A 23106-nucleotide genomic window follows, 5' to 3' on the forward strand; every position below is an offset into this window, starting at 1 on the left:
CGAAGGGACTACAAGCGGCTATTCTCACATATACCCTTGAGAGATACAGAGATCGTCTTGAAGACGTACACGGGGCAAAAAGTCTACACCAAAGGAAAAATAAGGGTGAACGTTATATATAACAGCAAGGAAACACCAAAAATGGACCTATATGTATTGCCAGAGGGAGGACCACCACTACTAGGACGTGAATGGATCCGAAAGATACAGCTAGGTTGGCATTCCATACAAGCACTGACTGTAGATGCCAAAAAGGATGACGACGTCACACCTGGACGACTGTCAAAAATGCTAACTGACGCACAACAAGTGTTCCAGGAGGGACTTGGAACACTAAAAGGCATAACAGCGACGATCAAAATAGAGGAAAATGCAAGCCCAAAGTTTGTTAAGGCCAGACCGGTGCCTTATGCGATCCGCCCAGCCGTCGAAGCAGAGCTGGAAGGTTTGGAACGTTCAGGAGTACTGTCCAAAGTGGACTGGAGCGAGTGGGCTACACCCATCATTCCTGTAATGAAGAGGTCATTGAGTAATACGCCTGGGGAACCAAAGAAGGTTCGCATCTGTGGGGACTTTAAGGTGACAGTGAACCCAGTCCTTCACATGGTACAATATCCGCTTCCGCGGATTGAAGATATTTTCGCCTCGCTATCTGGAGGGAAACGCTTCACTAAGATTGATCTGGCCCAGGCATACCTGCAAATGGAGGTAGAAGAAGCCTCGAAACAGTACCTCACGATCAACGCCCATAAAGGTCTCTACCAATACAACCGGCTGGTGTTCGGGGTAGCATCAGCTCCGGGTATTCGGCAAAGGGCAATGGATCAAGTCCTGCAAGGGATTCCAGGGACCCAGTGTTATTTGGACGACATCCTGGTCACGGGCGAAAATGACAGTGATCACCTCGCCAACCTGTAGCAGGTGCTCACTAGATTGAAGGAATATGGGCTTCGAGCTAATCGCCACAAATGCGAGTTTTTCCAGAAGCAGATCTCGTATTGTGGCCACGTTATTGATAAAGAGGGGTTACATAAGTCCCCTGAAAAGATTGAGGCAGTAGTCAAGGCTCCAGCACCGGAAAGTGTGTCACAACTGAGGTCATTCCTCGGGCTGGTGAACTACTACCATAAGTTCTTGCCGAATTTGTCTACCGTACTACACCCACTGAACACCCTACTGCAAACGGGGGCACCATGGAAGTGGAATGACGAATGTAAACGAGCTTTCCAGAAGAGCAAAGAATTGATCACATCAAAAGAGGTGTTGGCTCATTTCAACCCAGCACTACCAATTTGGTTGGCGTGTGATGCATCACCCTATGGCATTGGAGCGGTGCTGTCGCACAAATTCTCAGACGGCTCAGAGAGGCCAATAGCTTTTGCGTCACGATCACTAGCCTGAGCCGAGCGTAACTACGCCCAGATTGACAGGGAGGCCCTCAGCCTAGTGTGGGGAGTGAAAAAGTTCAACCACTATCTGCACGGGCAGAAGTTCACCTTGCTGACTGACCACCAACCACTTGTCTCCATCTTTAATCCAAAGAAGGGCGTTCCGGTGATGACTGCGCAATGGCTACAAAGTTGGTCCCTTTTTCTAGGGGCGAACCAATATGAAATCGAGTATAAGGGCATGAAACAGCATGGAACCGCTGATGGGCTATCACGCCTGCCACTGCCTACTGCGGAGGAAGCACCAGAAGTGGACCCTGTCGAAATATTTCATTCGACTATAATTGAACGCTTGCCAGTAACTAACGCTGGTATAGAGAAGGAGACCCGAAATGACCCGACACTGTCTCGGGTATATGGCTTGACGGTGAAGGGATGGCCAACACATGGCAACTCACTGTTGCCAGCATTCTCATCCAGAAGAGAACAGCTGTCAGTATGCCAGGGGACCTTGATGTGTGGATCCCGAGTGGTAATTCCTCCCAAGTTAAGGGAGAGAGTGCTCAATGAGCTTCACGAAGGTCATCTGGGAGGGGTGAAAATGAAAAGCCTTGCTAGGGCTTATGTGTGGTGGCCGGGGATCGATCAGCAAATCGAGGACCTGACCAAGAGCTGCTCAGGATGCCAGAAGGTCCAAAATGCACCACCACATGCCCCTCTACACCCATGGGAGTGGCCCTCATCTCCATGGCAACGGGTGCATATTGATTTTGCTGGTCCATTCATGGACTCAATGTTTTTAATAGCCGTGGATGCGCACTCGAAAGGGCCTGAGGTCATCAAAATGTCCTCCACCACCACGGAGAAAACTATTGCAGTCCTACGGACCATATTTGCCAGGAACGGCTTGCCAGAGCAGATTTTCTCTGATAACGGACCACAGTTTGTGTCCGAAGAGTTTCTAAGATTTATGAAAAGGAATGGGGTAAGGCATTACACATCTGCCCTGTATCATCCAGCCACAAATGGATTGGCTGAGAGGTTCGTACAAACCTTTAAAAAAGCAGTAAAGGCCATGTGCGATGACGACATTCCACTGCAGCATAAGACGGACAATTTCCTGTTAGCCTACAGAAATGCGACACATGCAGTCACCAACCAGGCCCCGGCCATGATGTTCTTTAACCGAAGGCTGAGATCTCGTCTGGATTTGCTCAGACCAAATGTACGAAGAGATGTTGAGAGTAAGCAATTCCAGCACATCAATGAGAAGCCGACAAGAAGCTTCAATGTAGGGCAACCAGTCTTAGCCCGCGACTACCGAACAGAGAAATGGCAACCAGGAACGATATGCACACGGCAGGGGCCACTAATGTACACAGTGGATGTTGGGGAGAACATTGTGAGGCGCCATGCTGACCAGATCCTAGAGTCACAGGAACGAGTCAACCCCATGTCTCGGCCATACGTACCTGGTGAGGAACCCGACGTACAGGTCGCATCTACCTCAGAAACAATAGCATTGGAAGCTGATGAATCAACTGACGACAGGGTATTAGAATCGCCTCCGCACCAAGAGCGAAACACTCGGGAAAGGCGTTATCCAGAAAGAATCAGGAAGCCTCCCCAAGACTGAATTTATAAATAGACTATTTTCAGTTAATGTTGCATGTTAAAAGTGTTAATTGTAATTAGTTTGATATTTAATTGTTAAATGAGTGTTATGGTACTGTTAATCTAAAAGGGGAGGAATTGTAATGTATGTACCTTTAAGGGGGAGAACTACTTTTTACAGCTCCTGTATCCTGTAGTACCGGCAGTGACCACACCTGTATATAAACCCTGAGTAGTGATCTGTACAGTCAGTTGCAGTTTGAACCCTCATTCAGTAAACACCTGTTGATCGTTCCCTGCAGTCTGTTGTCTGATTATTGAAGGACACAACATTAAGATACACGGATATATCACTATGGAATCTGATACCCTTTCAGGTCGTGCGTTCCAGATCTAAACAACCCTCTTTGTGAAAAACATTGTCCTAATTTCCCCTCTAGTTCTTTTGCTAATTATTTCAAATCTGTGACCTCTGGTTACCGACCCACTTGCCAGAGAAAACAGTTTCTCTCTACTTGCTCTATCAGTCCCTCATAATTTTGAATACCTCTATTAGGTCTGTCCTTAATCTTCTCTGCTCTAAGGAAAACAATCCCAATCTCTCCACAGAACTGAAGTCCCTCATCTCTGGTATCATCCTGCTAACCCTTCCTAAAGTATGGTGCTCAGAATTGTACACAATACTGCAGCTGAGGCCTAACCAGTGATTTGTGAAGGACTAGCATGACTTCCTTATTTTAGTATTCAATGCCCCTAATTACAAATACAAGTATCCCATACACTTTCTTAACCGCCTTATCAACTTTCCCTGCCACCTTCAAACATTTGCTCTTGCATCCCCCTCAAAATAGTACCATTTAGATTATACTGCATCTCCATATTGTTTCTCCCAAAGTGCATTACTTCACATTTATCCACATTGAGTTTTATCTGCCTTGTGCCTGCCCATTTCAACACCCTGTCTGTCCTCCTGAAGTCGGCTACTATCCTGCTCACTATTTACTTTGCTGCCAAGTTTTTTGTCCTGCTCTCCTCTGCCAAAACTGCTCACCATTCCAGGATCATCCTGGAATGCAAAGATAACTCCTGGCTTCTTTTCTCCACTGCAAACCGTCTTCTTCAACCCCTCTCCCCTGTCTCCTCCACCCTCACCTCCAACAACAAGTGCAAGGTGTTGTGTATGTGCCTTTAAGAGAAGAACTGATTCTATACTGCAGTACCGGCAGTGACCACCCCTGTATATAAAGCCATAGCAGGCTTCTGTATTTCAGTCTTAAGTTACCCTCTGTTCAAGTAAATACCTGTTTTATTGTTCTCCTGCAGTCTGAGTATTGTTGATCCTCGGACACTACACTGGCGACGGGCAGGTGTGAACTCACCTGCAGTACTGCATCACCTCACGGGGATCTTTTCCCTGAAGAGAAGCTTCTTGGAGGTCGAAGTCAGAACGGCAGGCGTCGACCGCGGGCAACCGCCCAGGGATCCATCGGAGAGTTGCAGGGGAGGCTGTGGAGAGCTGGGCCTGGCTCCCCAGTCGAGGTGTTCCAGCAAGTCGTGCTGGTAGCAGGTAGTGCGCTGACCCTTCCGGACTGCGGCGGGCACGGACTCGATCGAGCAGCTCTGCAAAGGGGCCGTGCAGCATCGTCGGGAGGGAGAGAGAGAGAGAGGGTGGAGCGCACAGGGCGCGGTCGGTGCTCAAGAACAGGGCAGCGTGGAGAGGATAGAACGCGGGGAAGGAAAAGTGATACGCGTCGAAGCCGCGGCTCGCCGCCATTACCCTGTAGAACGCTAGGAGCAGCGTGGCAGCAAGGGGAAGAAGGAAAAGCGCGGGAGGCGCCATTTTATTCCATTGGGGAAGAAGGAAAAGCGCGGGAGGCGCCATTTTATTCCACTGGGGAAGAAGAAAAAGCGCGGGAGGCGCCATTTTAAATCACTCAAGATGCCGAAGAGTGGCAGTATCACTGCTTTCGACAACGAGGTAGAAGACCACGTATGTGGAAAGAATTGAAGTGTACTGCAAGGCAAATGAGGTGGCCGATGGAAAGAAGGCGTCGGTATTATTAAATTTGATGGGCACGAGAACGTACGGCCTATTGCGGAATTTAATTACCCCAGCTAAACCAATGGAGAAAAGTTTTGAAGAGATTGTTAATATCTTACAGGAACACCTAAACCCTACACCGCTGCTGATAGCAGAAAGATTCAAGTTCCATAAAAGAAACCAGCACAAAGATGAGAGCAATGCTATCTTACGGAACTACGCAAGTTATCGAAGCACTGCCAGTTCGGAGCAGGACTGGCAGACACCTTGCAGGATAAGTTTGTCTGCGGGCTCCAGAGTGAAGGAACCCAGAAACGACTACTTTCGGAAAAGGACCTGACGCTAGAACAGGCTTTCAGCATGGCAGTATCCTACGAAGCAGCAGCACGGGGAGCTGCGGAAATACAACAGAAACCACAGGAATGTAGCGCTAACGAAATGGCGTATGGAGCAGAAAAGTGCTATCGCTGCGGCAGAACAACCCATGAGCAGAAGGACTGCTGGGTTAAGGACAAAGTATGCAGGCAATGTGGGAAAATGGGACACATAGCAAGAGTCTGCAGTTCGGAAAAGGAAACCAACACTACAAGAACTACTAAGGAAAAGTACAAGAAAGTAAAGAAATTGACAGACAGTAGTTCGGAAGATCAGGAGAGTGATAAGGACTCCGGGAGCAGGAGACTAAGTTGTCTAAAGTTACACAACGTGATCGCAAAGGAGGATCACCGAACCATTTGGGTCACCCTCATGATAGCAGGGTCCCCAGTAAAGATGGAATTGGACACAGGATCAGCCCTAACTGTCATGAATCGACGAGACTATGAGCGGCTATTCTCACACATACCCTTGAAGGACACGTCCATTGTATTGAAGACATACACGGGGCAAAAAGTCTACCCCAGAGGAAAATTAAGGGTGCCAGTTGAATACAACGGCAAGGAAACACAGAAACTATATATCTATATATACTACCAGATGGAGGACCACCATTATTGGGACGTGAATGGATCCGAAAAATACAATTGGATTGGCATTCCATTCAGGCGCTAACTGTGACTGGTAAAAAGGATGATGACGTCACACCTGGACGACTGTCAAAAATTCTAACTGACGTGAAAGAGGTGTTCCAACAAGGACTTGGGACTCTAAAAGGAGTAACGGCAACGATAAAAATTGAAGATAACGCAAACCCAAAATTTTTAAAGTCCAGACCGGTACCTTACGCGATCCGCCCAGCCGTTGAAGCAGAGCTGGAGAGTCTGGAGCGTTCGGGTGTACTGTCCAAGGTGGACTGGAGCGAGTGGGCCACACCCACCGTTCCTGTAATGAAGAAATCATTGAGCAGCACGCCTGGGGAACCGAAGAATGTTCGCATCTGTGGGGACTTCAAGGTAACTGTGAACCCAGTCCTGCACACAGTACAATATCCACTTCCACGGATAGAAGATATTTTCACCTCACTATCTGGAGGGAAACGCTTTACAAAGATTGATCTGGCCCAAGCGTATCTACAAATGGAGGTGGAAGAAGCGTCTAGGAAATACCTCACAATAAACACTCACAAAGGCCTTTACCAGTACAATCGACTGGTATTCGGGGTGGCATCAGCCCCGGCTATTTGGCAGAGGGCGATGGAACAAGTCCTGCAAGGGATCCCGGGGACCCAGTGTTATTTGGACGACATCTTGGTTACAGGCGAAAATGACAGTGAACACCTTGCCAACCTGGAGCAGGTGCTCACGAGATTACAGGAATATGGGCTACGAGCCAACCGCCCCAAATGCGAGTTCTTCAGGAGACAAATCTCGTATTGTGGCCACATGATTGATGAGGAAGGGTTGCATAAGTCGTCGGACAAGATTGAGGCTGTAGTCAAGGCTCCAGCACCGGAAAATGTGTCGCAACTGAGGTCGTTCCTCGGGTTGGTGAACTACTACCATAAGTTCTTGCCGAATTTATCCACAATTCTGCACCCACTGAACGCCCTACTGCAAACTGGAGTAACATGGAAATGGAGTGATGAGTGTAAGCGTGCCTTTCAGAAATGTAAATGCCTAATCACTTCAAAAGAAGTATTGGCCCACTACAATCCAACACTACCGATTCGGCTAGCATGTGATGCGTCTCCCTACGGCATCGGAGCGGTGCTGTCACACAAATTCCCTGATGGTTCAGAGAGGCCAATAGCCTTTGCGTCGCGCTCGTTAACCTCAGCCGAGCGTAACTACGCCCAGATTGACAGGGAGGCCCTCAGCCTGTGTGGGGGGTGAAGAAGTTCAATCACTATCTGCACGGGCAGAAATTCACCCTACTAACTGATCATCAGCCCCTGGTCTCCATTTTTAACCCAAGGAAGGGCGTTCCGGTGATGACGGCGCAACGGCTGCAAAGATGGTCACTTTTTCTAGGGGCACATCAGTACGACATAGATTACAAGGGAACGAAACAGCATGGAAACGCTGATGGGCTGTCGCGCCTACCATTGCCTATGGTAGAGGAAGCACCTGCAGTGGACCCTGTTGAGATATTCCATGCGACCATAGTCGAATGTCTACCTGTTACAAACTCAAGTATAGAGAAGGAAACCCGAAATGACCCGACACTCTCTCGGGTCTATGATTTGACGGTGAAGGGATGGCCAGCACATGGCGACTCACTGTTGCCAGCATTCTCGCCAAGGAGAGAACAGCTGTCAGTGTGCCGGGGGACCTTGATGTGTGGATCCCGAGTGGTAATTCCACCCAAGTTGAGAGATAGAGTGCTCAATGAGCTTCATGAGGGTCATCTGGGAGGGGTAAACATGAATAGCCTAGCCAGGGCGTTTGTGTGGTGGCCGGGAATCGATAAAGAAATCGAGGATATGACCAAGAGATGCACAGGATGCCAGAAGGTCCAAAACGCTCCACCACAGGCCCCGCTACATCCATGGGAGTGGCCCTCATCTCCATGGCAACGGGTACACATTGATTTTGCCAGTCCATTTATGGACTCAATGTTCCTAATCGCTGTGGACGCCCATTCGAAATGGCCAGAGGTCATCAAAATGTCCTCCACCACCACAGAGAAAACTATTGCAGTCCTACGGACCATCTTCGCCAGGAATGGCTTGCCAGAACAGATTTGCTCCAACAATGGGCCATAGTTTGTGTCAGAGGATTTCCGGAGGTTTCTGAGGAATAATGGGATGAAGCATTACACATCTGCCCCATATCATCCAGTCACAAATGGATTGGCTGAGAGGTCTGTTCAGACCTTTAAAAAGGCCATAAAGGCAATGCATAATGACGACATACCACTACAACACAAGGTGGATAATTTCTTGTTTGCTTACCGGAATGCGACACATGCAGTCACCAACCAAGCTCCAGCCATAATGTTCTTCAACCGAAGGCTAAGATGTCGCTTGGATTTGCTCAAACCAAACATAAGACGAGATGTTGAGGATAAGCAATTCCAGCACATCAATGAGAAGCCAACCAGGAGCTTCAAGATAGGGCAACCAGTCTTGGCCCGCGACTACCGAACAGAAAAATGGCAGCCAGGAACGATATGCACACAGCAGGGACCACTAATGTACACAGTGGACGTTGGAGAGAGCATCGTGAGACGCCATGCTGACCAGATTCTAGAGTCACAGGAACAAGCCAAACCCATACCACGAGCAGGTGCACCTGGTAATCAACCCGAAGTACAGATTGCGTCTACCTCAGAAGCAGTGGTATTGGAAGCTGATGAACCAACCAATGACAATGAGCCAGAATCAACTCCACCGCAAGAACAGGATACTCGAGAAAGGCGCTATCCAGTCAGGATCAGGAAGCCTCCTCAAAGACTGAACTTATAAATGATTATTTCAGTTGATGTATATAGTACAGAGAAAATTGTAATTGTAATTAGTTATTATTTAGTTGTTAAATGAATGTTATGTACTGTTTATCTAAAAGGGGAGGAATTGTTGTGTATGTGCCTTTAAGAGAAGAACTGATTCTATACTGCAGTACCGGCAGTGAACACCCCTGTATATAAAGCCATAGCAGGCTTCTGTATTTCAGTCTTAAGTTACCCTCTGTTCAGCTGCAAGCACGAGCAGAGGGAGCAGCCAGACTTTGGGGAGTGGATTAAAGTGGTGGTCCCCTGACCAGGAAGAGGAGGAGAACGTTGGACCACCACCACCAACTCCACCATCATTACATCAACTGAGGTGCCTGGAGAGAGAGGACAGAGGAGGAGAAGGAGAAAGGAGGCCTACATCAACATCAACCAGGGGAGAGGCCTTTCTATCACTGCCTCCCCAAATTGGCCTCCACTTCAGGAGAGGGAGAGAGGGGAGAGAAACCAACTGCTTGAAAGGAGGGAAGAAAACTTCATCCGGAACATCTACAGGTGGCTGTTATTTGGGGCACTCTCCCAAGACTTTGTATTTTAGGTGGGGGGAGAAAAGAAGAAGCAAGGCCGGATCATCAAGGGGTGTAGTGTGTGTGTGTGCTCTTGTTAAAAGCTAGGCCACACACACCACTAATTAGCATCCCTTCTATTGCCTGCCCTGGGAGAGCTTGGAGCTGCCCAAGGTGAAGTCCTTAATTTAATTTAATTACATCGTTAAGACCTGTTGCAGGACTAAGCCTGGGCTTCTCCAGCTTTTCCAGGTGAAGACGTCTTCTCCCCCTGCCAGAAGACCACCATCACCAAAGACTTTTTCCATCGGAGAGTGCAACCCTGCCTACACCCACCCACCATCCTGAGTGGCAACACTGCCCTTTGCGGCCTCCCTCCTTCCCACCCCCCCACCTCTCTCTCTCTCTCTTTGTCTCTCTCTGCCTGTCTTTCTAAGGCACCTTAGTTTCATCTATTTTATTAATTGCCAATTGAGCAGAGGGGCGAGGGCTCCTCTCCCAATTTAAATCAATAAGGAGAGAGGTGTGTCCTCATTTTAATCAGCTCCCTCTGCTCAATAGAGGACAAAAAAAAATATATATATATACACCGAGGCCATTAACACCTTCAGGCCTGTGACTTGGGGTGAGTGTAGCCCTTAAAAAAAGCACCCCAGAATGGCGACTGCATCTTCGCCGGTGGCGGGGCCAGCCGGGACCTATGCGAGAGTGGTAGCCACAGCCACAGCTGCTCCCGCTGTTCCTGCTGCCCCGTCACCTTTTCGATTAATAACGAAAAAGCTTGGGGTGAAGAGCTACACTCACCCCACTATGACCATCGAGGCCTGCGTCAAGGCCATGGCTGGGGTTGTCGGCCCCTCAGCCATCGTCGCGGCCTCGAAAATGTATGGGAAGGCTGTGTTCTTCCTGGGGTCGGAGCGGGCGGTGTCCCTGGCTGTCGCCAAGGGGCTCACCGTGGGCGGGACCTTCCTGCCGGTGGATCCTCTCGAGGCCACCGCGCAGAGGATCATTATTTCCAACGTCCCGCCCTATGTTCCTGGTGAGCTCCTCCTTCCCCATTTGCGACAACTTGGGGAGGTGAGGTCGGGGATCACGCCCATCCCGCTCGGCTTCCGGGAGGCCAGCCTTCGCCACGTCTTCTCCTTCCGGCGCCAGCTGTTTATCCAGCTGGCGCGGGAGGAGGACACTGAAGGGGCGTTCGTCGTCCTCCACGAGGGGACCGCCTACCGCGCCTTTTGGACGTCGGACGGTGTGAGGTGCCATGCCTGCAGGGAGGTGGGGCACATCAGGAGGAACTGCCCTGCCTCCAAGGCCGCCGGATCATCTCGTGTGGCCGAGGCTGGCGCCGCCGCCCTTCCCCCCAGATCTGCCCGCGCGTCAAGTACGTCTGATGCGCGGTTGACGTCGGGGGCCGATGCCACCAAGGCCTCCGGCGGGGGGGAGGGAGCGTGTCCGGCCGGAAAGAAGGCGCGGGGAAAAAAGAAGCACCTTGGGGCAGGCCCCCCCGTGGATGGTGAGCCCTTGCCCCTTGAGCCCCTTACACCCGCGCTCCTCGCGGAGTTGATCAGGGCAGATGTGAGCGGGAGGGGCCCCGTGCCCGAGCCTGTGGCCGCAACCGCCGCAGTGGTAATGCCAATACCTGCGGCCGGGCTCGGGCCCGAGGAACCCGACAAACCTGCTCCGCCGGAGGGAGTCGAGGAGGAGGCCTTTGCAGACATGGAGGTCTCCCTCGCTCCCTCCGTGCTAAAAAGAAGGCGCGACCCCCTGGATGAGGAGGAGGACCGGGAGGAGGAAGGTTCCTCCGAGCAGGGGGAGTCGTCGCCCGCCGCGGGTACTGCGCCCCCCCGCCCCCCCAGCGCTGTCGTCATCACCAGCGATCGGCAGGGGTCGCCTGTCCCGCGGGAGGCTGAGGCAGATGTGTCTGTCCAGCACGTGCCTCCCGGGGATGGGGATGAGACCCTGCCCGTGGGGGGGGTTGCGGAACAACCCGCGGCAGTAATTGAAGTTGACCTTTTATCGGTGTCGTTACCCCTCGCCGGGTCGGGCAGCCTGGGGGTTGGGTCGGGCGAGCTCGAGGATAATGAGCTCGCCCAATGCGACCCGGACGTCTCCCAGGGGATGCTCGTCCTGGTAGAGCTTTTAATTCAAAACCCCCCGTCCGCTGGGTCGGAGGTTGGTGGCGGGGAGGAGGATGGCCCCCTGGCTGCGTCTCTGGTGCCGGACGTACTGGAGGAGCTGGAAATTGTTCTCTCCCCGGTTTCTCCGGTCGTTCCGGCGTCTGAGGCGGAGGGGAGCTCTGAACCGCCGCCGTCTTCTGGCCCGGCACCCCTAGAGGAGCCCAGGGAGAAATCCTCTGCCGTCGATCCTTGGGGTGGGATCCGGGCGGAGGCGGGGCTGGCTGGCGCGGCCGAGTCGTTCGCTTCGCACTGCGCGGCGGACGGGTCGGCCGCTGGTGACGACCCCCTGGAGGAGGATGGGGACTCGGTGATGGGCACGGAGGACGATTCGGACTCCAGCGCCGACGTGGCAATGGATGACCTCGTGCCCCTTGCCGAGTCTCCCCTCATTTCCGTAAGGGAACTCCGGGATTTTATGGCCACGTGCCTGGGTCAGCGCAATAAGGTCCGGCTGGCCCTCGACAGGTGGTCGGAGCTGGCGCTGCTCATCGATTCCGTCCGCGCCGCCGTTAAGATCTTGAGCGCGGACGAGGGTGTGAACCCGCTCGAGCTGCGTCGGCTCACAACGTTTCTCACTGGGCTGCTGAGGAAGTGGCGGCGGACCAGCGGCTGCGCTTCCTCGCCCCGTTAGGTGTAGGTAGAGGTTGCACTATGCTTCTGACATGAAGATAACCATAGCCAGCCTCAACATCAACGGCAGCAGGGAGGCGCGCCGCAGATTCAATAACTTCTCGGTCCTTCGGGACGGGAAGTATGCGGTGTGCTTCCTGCAAGAAACCCACACCGTTCCGGGAGACGAAGCCACGTGGCTCCTGGAGTGGCAAGGAGGGGTCAGCATGAGTCACCTCTCCAACAATTCCAGCGGGGTGGCTATCTTGCTGGCCCCGCATTTTCAGCCGGAGGTCTTGGGGGTCAAGGAGCACGTGCCGGGCCGCTTGCTCCATGTCACTGTTCGCCTGGGGGGCGTGCCGCTCCATCTAGTGAACGTGTACGCCCCTCAGACCAGTGCGCAGCAAGTGCGCTTCTTCGAAGAAGTGTCCGCTCTCTTGGGCTCCATCGACGTGGGCGAGTGCGTCATCCTCGGGGGGGATTTTAACCGCACCCTCGAGGCGAGGGACCGTTCGGGTCCCCCGCGAAGCCCGGCGGCGATGGAGAAGTTGAGGGACCTGGTTGGGTCCTTCGACTTGGTGGACGTCTGGCGAAATCTCCACCCCGACTCCAGCGCCTTCACTAGCGTGAGGTCTGGGGGAGGAAGGTCCAGAATCGACCGCCTCTACATTTCCCGGGCGTTTGTCTCCTGCGTTCCGGCAGCTTCCATGCGGCCGGTGCCGTGCACGGACCACCACCTGGTGTGGGCGGAGCTCGCTCCGCTGCGCGCACGGGGGGGGTCCGTGTACTGGCATTTTAACAACCTGCTGCTGGAGGACGCACGGTTCCGGGATTCGTTTCGTCGATTCTGGGCCGACTGGAGAAGGAAGCAGGGGGGCTTCCCCTCCTTGAGGCTATGGTGGGATGTGGGCAAGGCTCACATCCGTCTCTTCTGTCAGGAGTACGCGAAGGGGTCGACCAAGAGGCGGGAGGCCCGGGTCGGGCGGTTGGAGAAGGAGGTGCTCGACCTGGAGTCCCGTCTCGGTCAGGTCGTCGTGGACCCGGCCCTGCGGAAGGTGTACGAAGAGAAGAAGGGCGCGCTGAAGGACCTGCAGCTTGTCGGGTCCCGAGGCGCGTACGTGAGGTCGCGGATCCAGCTCCTGCGGGACCTGGACCGCGGCTCCCCCTTCTTCTACTCGCTGGAAAAAAGACGGGGGGTCCGTAAGCAGCTCTTTGGGCTGCTGGCCGACGACGGATCTCTGGTCTCGGATCCGGAGGGAATCAGCGCGGAGACCCGCGCCTATTACGGGGCTCTGTTCTCTCCGGATCCGTCCAGCGAGGATGCGCGCAGAGTTTTGTGGGAGGACCTGACGAAGGTTGGCCCGGAGGGCGCCGAAAAATTGGACGCTCCGCTAAGTCTGGCGGAGCTGACCGGCGCCCTCCGCCAGCTCTCTAGGGGAAAGTCCCCGGGGCTGGACGGGCTGACCGTGGAGTTCCACAGGGCGTTCTGGGACGTCTTGGGGGGCGACTACGCGCGGGTCCTGGGGGAAAGTTTGGCGACCGGGGAGATGCCCCTCTCTTGGCGCAGGGCGGTCATTGTCCTGCTGCCTAAGAAGGGCGATCTCCGCCTCCTTAAGAACTGGCGCCCGGTCTCCCTCCTCAGCACGGACTATAAAATCTTTGCCAGGGCCATGTCTGCTCGCCTTGGCACCGTGCTGGCCCACATGATCCACCCCGACCAGTCCTACACGGTCCCGGGCCGGACCATCCACGATAACATCCATCTGGTCCGGGACCTGGTCCACCACTCCCAGAGGGCTGGTCTGTCGGTCGCCTTCCTTTCCCTGGATCAGGAGAAGGCGTTCGACAGGGTGGATCACGAGTATCTCTTCGGGACTCTGCGCGCATTCGGGTTCGGGACGCATTTCGTCGCCCGGATCCGACTTCTGTACGCCGCCGCGGAGTGTCTGATTAAAGTTAACGGGTCCTTGACGGCGCCCCTTCGCTTCGGGAGGGGGGTGCGTCAGGGATGCCCCATGTCCGGTCAGTTATATGCCATTTGCGTGGAGCCTTTCCTGCGCCTCTTGCGGAAGAGGTTGACGGGACTGGCTCTGCAAGGGCCGGGCGTGGAGGTGGTCCTCTCGGCTTACGCCGATGACGTGCTCCTCACGGTCACGGATCCCGCTGACTTGCGGAGGATGCGGGAATGCCAGCAGATTTACTCGGACGCATCCTCCGCCAAGATCAACTGGGAGAAATGTTCCGGACTCCTGGTGGGTCAGTGGCGGGTGGACTCCCTGCCGGAGGAGTTCAGGCCTTTCGCCTGGAGCACCACGCACCTCCTCTATTTGGGAGTCTACCTTAGCCCTGCCGAGGACGCTTGGCCGGCGAACTGGCAAGAGCTGGAGGCCAAAGTCACCGCTCGCCTAGGACGCTGGACAGGACTGCTCCGAGTGTTGTCCTACAGGGGTCGAGCGCTGGTCATAAACCAGCTGGTGGCCGCCATGTTGTGGTACCGGTTGGTCACTTTGATCCCTCCCCCTGCGTTTGTCGCCAAGATTCAGAAGAAGCTCATCGACTTCTTCTGGGACAAAAGGAAGCACTGGGTCTCTGCCGCGGTTCTGTGTCTCCCGCTTAGGGAGGGCGGTCAGGCGCTGGTGTGCCTTCGCACCCAGGCTGCGACTTTCCGTCTTCGGACGCTGCAGAGATACCTGTACGTCGAGAATCCTCCGAGATGGTGTGCGCTGGCGACGTTTTTCTTCCGCCAGCTGCATGGCCTCAATTACGACACGCAGCTCCTGTTTGCGAAAGTGGGCAGCAGGCGTGCCGGCCTGCGGGAGCTGCCTGTCTTCTACCAGGAACTACTATGGGTTTGGAACTACGTCGCTTCCAGGCGGAGCTCTCCCCCGTCAGGAGCGGCGGCTCTCCTTCGGGAGCCGCTGCTCAGGAATCCGCACCTCCACGAACACGGGTTCGGGCGGCTGGCGGAGGGTAGGGCTGTGGCTGGCAAGGTGACCAGAGTCGGGGACCTGCTCGATGGCGGAGGAGCGGGCTGGATGGCGCCGGAGGAGCTGGCGCGGCGCCTGTCCTGGGCCAACGTCCAGCTCGCGGTCGAAACCATCGAATCGGTAAAAGCGGCACTGGGCCCCGACTCCACTAGGTGTATCGAGGCGGCTCAAGCACGTGGGGCGATCCCGTCCGAGCTTACCCCCGTTCGGACGGAATTCCTCATCGGCGCCCGGCCCCGAAACTCCCCTCGGGAACCGGCGCCTCACAACTTGAGCCGTCTCGAGGAAATACCCTCCGTGCCTTTTCATTCCGCGCGGAGGGGTTTCCTGTACGGGCTGCTCCTGCACACTCTCCACTTTGCCATCTTCGTCTACCGTCTGGACACGCCTTGGCGTGGCGTTTTGCCGACCGGCGGTAGCGGAGGTCCCCAATGGAGGGCTCTCTATGCGGGAGTCCTCCCTTGTTCCATCGGGGACTTGGCCTGGAGGGTGTTGCATGGAGCGGTCCCGTGCAATAAGGTTTTAAGTAGGTTCACGGACTCCCAGGCCGCCTGCATTTTTTGCGGCCTGGAGGAGTCCGTGTTTCACGTTTATATGGATTGTGAGAGGTTGCAGCCCCTCTTTCACTACTTGAAGGGGCTGCTCCTCGATTTTTGGTTGCACTTCAGTCCCACGCTCTTGATCTACGGTCACCCGGTGCGGAGGGGAGCGGACAGGTTGGAGGACCTCCTTGTGGGCCTGCTCCTGGGCCTGGCTAAAAGAGCCATCAATTGGTCCAGGCAGCGGGCGGTCGAGGGGTTCGTCCAGCCGGATTGCCTGCATCTCTTCCGCGGCCATGTTCGCGCCCGGGTGGCCCTGGAGATGGAGCACGCGGTGTCCGCCGGTGCGCTTGAGTATTTCCGCGACCGATGGGCGCCGCGGGGACTGGAGTGCATCATCAACATGGAAAACCAAATTTTAATTTGATTTGTTAAGCTTTAGTTGAACTTTTGTTTATTTACAGTCGAATTGGGTTTTTTTTCGGTCCAAATAAAAGAGTACCCTCTGTTCAAGTAAATACCTGTTTTATTGTTCTCCTGCAGTCTGAGTATTATTGATCCTCGGACACTACACAAGGAGCTCATAGACTTCTTTGTCACTAAGATTGAGACCATCCGATTAGCTGCCTCTGCCACTTCCCTCCCTTCCCCTAGCCCACCAGGCCAAACTTCCCTGAGGCTCCCCCTGCCCTAGTCCCTGAACCCACATCATTCTCTAATTTCTCTCCTATCTCCCCTCATATCCTCTCCGAGTTTGTCTTGTCCATGATACCCACCTCCTGCTCCCTCGACCCTATTCCCACTAAACTACTGACCACCCAACGTCTCTTCCTGGCCCCCATATTAACTGATATTGTTAACAGTTCCTTCTTTTCAGGTACTGTCTCCTTCCCCTTCAAATCTTCTGTTATCACCCCTCTCCTCAAAATACAACCCTTGATCCTTCTGTCCTTTCAAACTACCGCCTCCAACCACCCTTTCCTCTCTCAAGTCCTTAGAAGAGTTGTCACCTCTCAAATCCGTGCCCCTCTTTCCAGCAACTCCATGTTTGATTCCCTCCAATCAGGTTACCGTCCTGCCACAGTACGGAAATGGCCCTTATCAAAGTCACAAATTACATCCTACGTGACTGTGACCGTGGTAAGCTATCCCTCCTCATCCTTCTTGACCTGACTGCAGCCTTTCACATGGTTGATCACACCATCCTCCTCCAATATCTCTCCTCCATCGTCCAGCTGGGTGGGACTGGTTCCGTAACATCGCCCAACTCCACCCCTACCTCAGCTCATCTGCTGCTGAAACCCTTATCCATGCCTTTGTTACCTCTAGACTTGACTATTCCAATGCTCTCCTGGCCCCATCTTCCACCTACATAAACTTAGCACATCCAAAACTCTGTTGCCTATATCCTAATTCGCACCAAGTCCCATTCACCCATTACCACCTGTGCTCGCTGACCTACATTGGCTCCTGGTCCGGCATTGCCTCAATTTTAAAATTCTCATTCTTGTTTTCAAATCCATCCATTGCCTCGCCCCTCCCAATCTCATTAACCTTCTCCAGCCCCACAACCCCCCGAGATCTGTGCGCTTCTACAATTCTGGCCTCTTGCAGATTTTCATCACTCCAACATTGGCGGCCATGCCTTCTGTTGCCTAGGCCCTAAGCTCTGGAATTCCCTCCCTAAACCTCTCTGCCTCTCTACCGCTTTCTCCTCCTTTCAGACATTCTTTGAAACCTACCTTTTTGACCAAGCTTTTGGTCACCTGTTCTAATATCTCCTTATGTGGCTCGGTGTCACATTTTGTTTGATAACACTCCTGTGAAGCGCCTTGGAATGTTTTAATACGTTAAAGGCGCTATATAAATGCAAGTGGTTGTTGTTGTTGTATCAGCAGCAAACTTCAAAATTGTACTCCTTATATCCAAGTCCAAGTCACTTATATATAACCAGAAAAGCAATGGTCTAATATAACAATCCCTGGGGACCCCAATGCACATAATCTCCAGTCAGAAAAACATCCGTTCACCACTACACTCTGCTTCCTGTCCCTTAGCTAATTATGTACCCAAATTACCACTGTCCTTTAACACAATATGTTTCTATTTTCTGAATAAGTCTGTTATGTGGTACTTTATCAAATGCCTTTTGAAAGTCCATATATATAACACACATCTACTGCACTACCTTCATCAACCCTCCCTGTTACTTCATCAAAGAACTCAGTCAGGTTAATCAGACACCATTTGCCTTTAACAAATCTGTGCTGGCAGTCCTTTATTAACCCATGTTTCACCAAGTGAGAATTAATTTTGGCCTTGACAATGGTCTCCAGTGACTGGCCTGTAGTTACCAGGTTTATCCCTCTCACCATTTTTAAAGAGGAGTGTAACATTTGCAATCCTCCAGTCCTCTGGTACCATTCCGACCGCAGGGCAACTTGGGGTCATGTGGCTCCTGATTTGAACCCGCACGTATTCGGGGACGAGTTTCGTGAACCGGAGACTCATCTGGGGATTGTCCCTGTAAAATGGGAATGTATGGTCACCCTACTGTAGGACCTCAATTCTTTTCCTACCTGTGTCATTAGTTCCAACTTGGATCACAACTTCTGGCTGTTCCCCATCCCCTCACAGAATGTCCTGCACCCATTCATTGAAAGCCTTTGGCCTAGAAATTCAGTGGCCTGCGCCACCAGTTTGCGCCCAAAGAGGGCACTCAGTGGCTTTTGTGCCACTGGCCACACCTACCGCGATATTTAGCGGGGCGCTAATGGCGGCGTTAGCCTGTAGCGCTGCGCCGCCACCGATGACGTCATCGGTGTGCGCAGCGCCCCGCTATCGCCCCGATGGCCATATTTGGTCGCGCCCGCCTCGTCAGCGCCGGCCGCAAATAGCGACCGGTACACAGGGGCCTACCTGTGGCGGTAGTGGCGCTAGTTAAGGTGGAGGTGCGGCCGGCCGCTTTTTCGGCGCCCGCCTGCCCGTCCCCGGCCTCCTACACCCCCCCCCCCCGCGGCATTGCCGGCTGTTTCCCGAGAGCCCGGCACTTCTCCTTGGTGCCGGGCTCATTTGCCGGCACTCGCGAGCGGGGATCGCGCTGTTGCAGGCACCTCCCCCTTAACAGTGGGAGGAAGGCCTGCAGTACCGCAGCGTGCCGTGTCGCAGCGGGTGGCGCTGCGGCCCTTAGCGTGCCGATATTCAGTTTCAGCGCCCCAAGCGGGGCGCGGGAAGCCTCGTTTAACGGCCCGCTTCCATTTGGGGCGCAGAAACTGAATATCCAGATGGCGCAAGTGGCTCCGCACGCAGCGGTAATTCCGGCGCCCAGGCGAGCTTGGCACCCCAAACTGAATTTTTAGCCCTTTATCTTTCAGTGAATTAATGGAAATAAAAATTGAGAGATATGTAAAACGGGTTGCACAAAGTCAAGATCTAACCCGCTTGTCCTACACTGTTAGGCCTTCGGTGCAGTTTCTAAATATTTTTTTCTTTAAAGTAATTCATTGGACCTGGTCTTAAATCATTCTTTTGAATCATTTCCATTGTCTCTGTCTTTTCATAAGTACAGTGCCCAAAAATGGATAATAATTCTCCCAGTGTGTTCTCAGTAATGATTTAGTGTATCAGTATGACCTCCCAGGACTTATCCTCTATTAATGTCCTTGTAGTCTATTGGCCTACTCTATTTGCCTTGGTCATTGTTGGCATTGTTGACATTTTTTCCTGCACGATCTCACTTAATGATACACCCCGCACTATGTAATTGCATGTTATTTTTGCAAATCCAGTGTGAATTACCTTGTAGTTCTCCCTATTAAGGCTCACCTGCCACTATCTCTGACCAATATCTTCCTCCCGGGAACATCCTGCTTTCCCACACACACAATTTTTCATTATCTGCAAACTTGGACATTCTAGTTACAGCGTATCCTCATTAGAGTTGAACGGAAGTGCAAGCGACCAGTCTCTGAGGAACTTTTATTTTTGATCAGCCAGATATCTGACATGCTCAGAAACCCATCGCCATGTCTAAAAGTCTCTGACTCAACTTACTGAGAAAGCTACATGTGTAGAATGTACAGAGTTTGCTTGGTACAGAGTTCCATACATGCTCCTACTTGAGTCGTGCCCTACTTAACCGACGTCCAGAAATCTTGGGCCCTGGTTGACCCAACTAAGGTTTAGGGCCACCCCCCCCCCCAATTATGTGCAGTGATAATAATGGAGCTTAACCAAATAAAAGTCTGCAGCTTACCAGTACAGAGCACTAATTAGTTCTCAGTTGATTGATTGAAAACATGGCTTTTTGTAAGTGGGATTTATCGTTTCCATCGTACTGGATTCTGTCTGCTGTGTTTGGATCTACTGCCACCTGTTGACTCGGACTGATATTGTATGACCGTCCTTATTATCTGAAGACTTGTTCGCTTTCCCTTCTGCAGCTTTAAGCTGCTGGTAATTTCTAATGTGACACGCTATCTGTTGCCAAAGTCTTTTTTTGGGTGTGTCTAAGGCTATCAAAGGCTCAGTGGTAGCACAGAATCAGAAGGTAGTGGGTTCAAACTCTACTCCAGAGACTTGAGCACGTAACCCAGGCTGACATAAGAACATAAAAACATAAGATGTAGGAGCAGGAGTAGGTCATTTGGCCCCTCGAGCCGGCTCCGCCATTCAATAAGATCATGGCTGATCTGATCTTGGCCTCAACTCCACTTCCCTGCCCACTCCCCATAACCCTTGACTCCCTTACCATTCAAAAATCTATCTCCAACTTAAATATATTCAATGACCCAGCCTCCACAGCTCTCTGGGGAAGAGAATTCCAAAGGTTCGCAACCCTCTGAGAGAAGAAATTCCTTCTCATTTCCGATTTAAATGGGTGCCCCCTTATTCTGAAACTATGTCCCCTAGTTCTAGATTCCCCCACGAGGGGAAACATCCTCTCTGCATCTACCCTGTCAAGCCCCTTCAGAATCTTATATGTTTCAATAAGATCCCCTCTCATTCTTCTAAACTCCAATGAGTATAGGCCCAACCTGCTCAACCTTTCTTCATAAGACAACCCCTTCATCTAGGAATCAACCTCGTGAACCTTCTCTGAACTGCCTCCAATGCAAGTATATCCTTCCATAAATAAGGAGATCAAAACTGTACGCAGTACTCCAGGTGTGGTCTCACCAATGCCCTGTACAGTTGTAACAGGACTTCCCTACTTTTATACTTCGTTCCCTTTGCAATAAAGGCCAACATTCCATTTGCCTTCCTAATTACTTGCTGTACCTGCATGCTAACTTTTTGTGATTCATGTACAAGGACCCCCAGATCTCTCTGTACCTCAGCATTTTGTAATCTCTTCCCATTTAAATAATAATTTGCTTTTTTATTTTTCCTACCAAAGTGGATAACCTCGCATTTTCCCACATTAAACTCCATCTGCCAGATTTTTGCCCACTCACTTAGCCTATCTATATCCCTTTGGAGATTCTTTGCGTCCTCCACACAATTTGCTTTCCCACCTATCTTTGTATCATCAGCAAATTTGGCTACATTACTCTCAGTCCCTTCATCCAAGTCATTAATATAGATTGTAAATAGTTGAGGCCCCAGCACTGATCCCTGCGGCACCGCACTAGTTACAGTTTGCCAACCTGAAAATGACCCATTTATCCTAATTTTTTGTTTTCTGTTAGTTAGCCAATCCTCTATCCATGCTGATATATTACCCCCAACCCCATGAGCTCTTATCTTGTGTAGTAACCTTTTATGTGGCACCTTATCGCATGCCTTCTGAAAATCCAAATACACGACATGTACTGGTTCCCCTTTATCCACCCAGTGCAGTACTGAGGGAGTGCTGCACTGTCTGAGGTGCCGTCTTTTGGATAAGCTGTTAAACTGAGGTCCCGTCTGCCCTCTTAGGTGAACATTAAAGACCCTGTGGCACTATTTCGAAGATGAGCAGGGGCGTTTCCCCAGTGTCCTGGACAATATTCATCCCTCAACCAACATCACAGAAAGCAGATGATCTGGTCATTATCACATTGCTGTTTGTGGAACCTTGCTGTGTGCAAATTGGCTCCTTCATTTCCTACATTAGAACAGTGACTTCCCTTCAAAAGTACTTCATTGGCTGTAAAGCGCTTGAGGACGTCCTGAGGACGTGAAAGGTGCGATAGAAATACAAGTCTTTCTTTCTTCTTTCTAAACTCAAACCTGTTGCCATGTGTAGAGCATTCGGAAGCTTTCTGCTGCTTGCCTAGAGGATTATTTGGAGTCAATTTGGCAGGATATTTGACTGGTATTCCCCTCCCGGTTCCGTTAGTAAGCCAGATCGACTGCTTGGTCATCAACAGTGCCCTGGAGTTCGGCAGATATTGGAGGGTGGAACTGGTTTTGCAATTACATCACTAGGTGTGCCATCTTGCAGCCACCTTGAACAAAGAGGTCTCCCTTAAGCACCCACTTTCCAGAGTAAGGATAGTTACTAGCTTGTTGTTAGACAACCGCCAAGTGCAGCGACATTACACGACTTAGCTTGAGATGTATTCTACTGGTCACAGTACCTAATAAGAATTACCACCATTATTCATTGCCCTCTGTCCCCTATTCTGAAGCCGGTTCATTTTCTGCCGTTCGATCTGGATCATCCCCATGTTCATAGAGATTTGGGCTCTCCAATACTGAAAGCTGTTGAGAGGATTGTGACTCAAATGGTTCATTTGTAGGACTACAATAAGGAGATACTCACCTCCTTCACAAACCACTGGCAGAAAGCAGGAGCAATCCATTCCCTGGCATGAATTCCGCAATCCATCCAGATAATCTTCTTGGGTTTATTGGATTTGCTACTGATCTATGGACAAAACAGATGGGAAATGAAGGGGGAAATGTTGGGTGACGTGTGGGCTACTAATGGTAACCGGACAGCCCAGACACACGGAAGTAGAATGTGCAATAGTGGTTGTTCCTCCCAGTGTTGCGGCACATGGCAATTAAAAATGCCAGAACATCTCATGGCTGCCAATAATTAGAAGACCTGGGGAGGAGGAAACCAAAGCTCACCATAAAATGGAGGCAATTCAAAATTAGCATGAGAGAGACAGCAAACATAGCGAGAGGTGTTTGGCTTCAATTCACCATAAGAGGGCATCAAACTCGCCACATTCAGGCGGCAGATTTACAGTAAAAAGTAAAGCTGTTGGCCAGGATTTACCACTTCTGCGTTCCTGGCACTTCGGGAGTGTGTGTCAGGAAATTCTGCACCTCCACTAGCCCGTGACTTTCTGATTAGTAACTTCATTGGTTGGAAACCTATGGGCTAGGGGTGCAGAATTTCTCTCTGTATGCTGCAGTGCCC

At 51.9% G+C, this 23106-nt stretch overlaps 1 pseudogene across 1 annotated transcript in view; it reads right to left on the reverse strand.

Moving 5' to 3' along the window:
- LOC147120047 (carboxypeptidase O-like) overlaps positions 1 to 23106 on the reverse strand; it is a 143117-nt pseudogene that overhangs the window by 60994 nt on the left and 59017 nt on the right. Inside the window, exon 6 of the transcript XR_015077883.1 lies at positions 22498 to 22602. The product of XR_015077883.1 is annotated as a carboxypeptidase O-like (transcript). The remainder of the gene's footprint in view (positions 1 to 22497; positions 22603 to 23106) is intronic.

This window comes from Somniosus microcephalus, chromosome 4, assembly GCF_052327205.1.
Source record: "Somniosus microcephalus isolate GS21.2 chromosome 4, FLI_Smic_1.0, whole genome shotgun sequence".
NCBI lineage: Eukaryota > Metazoa > Chordata > Chondrichthyes > Squaliformes > Somniosidae > Somniosus > Somniosus microcephalus.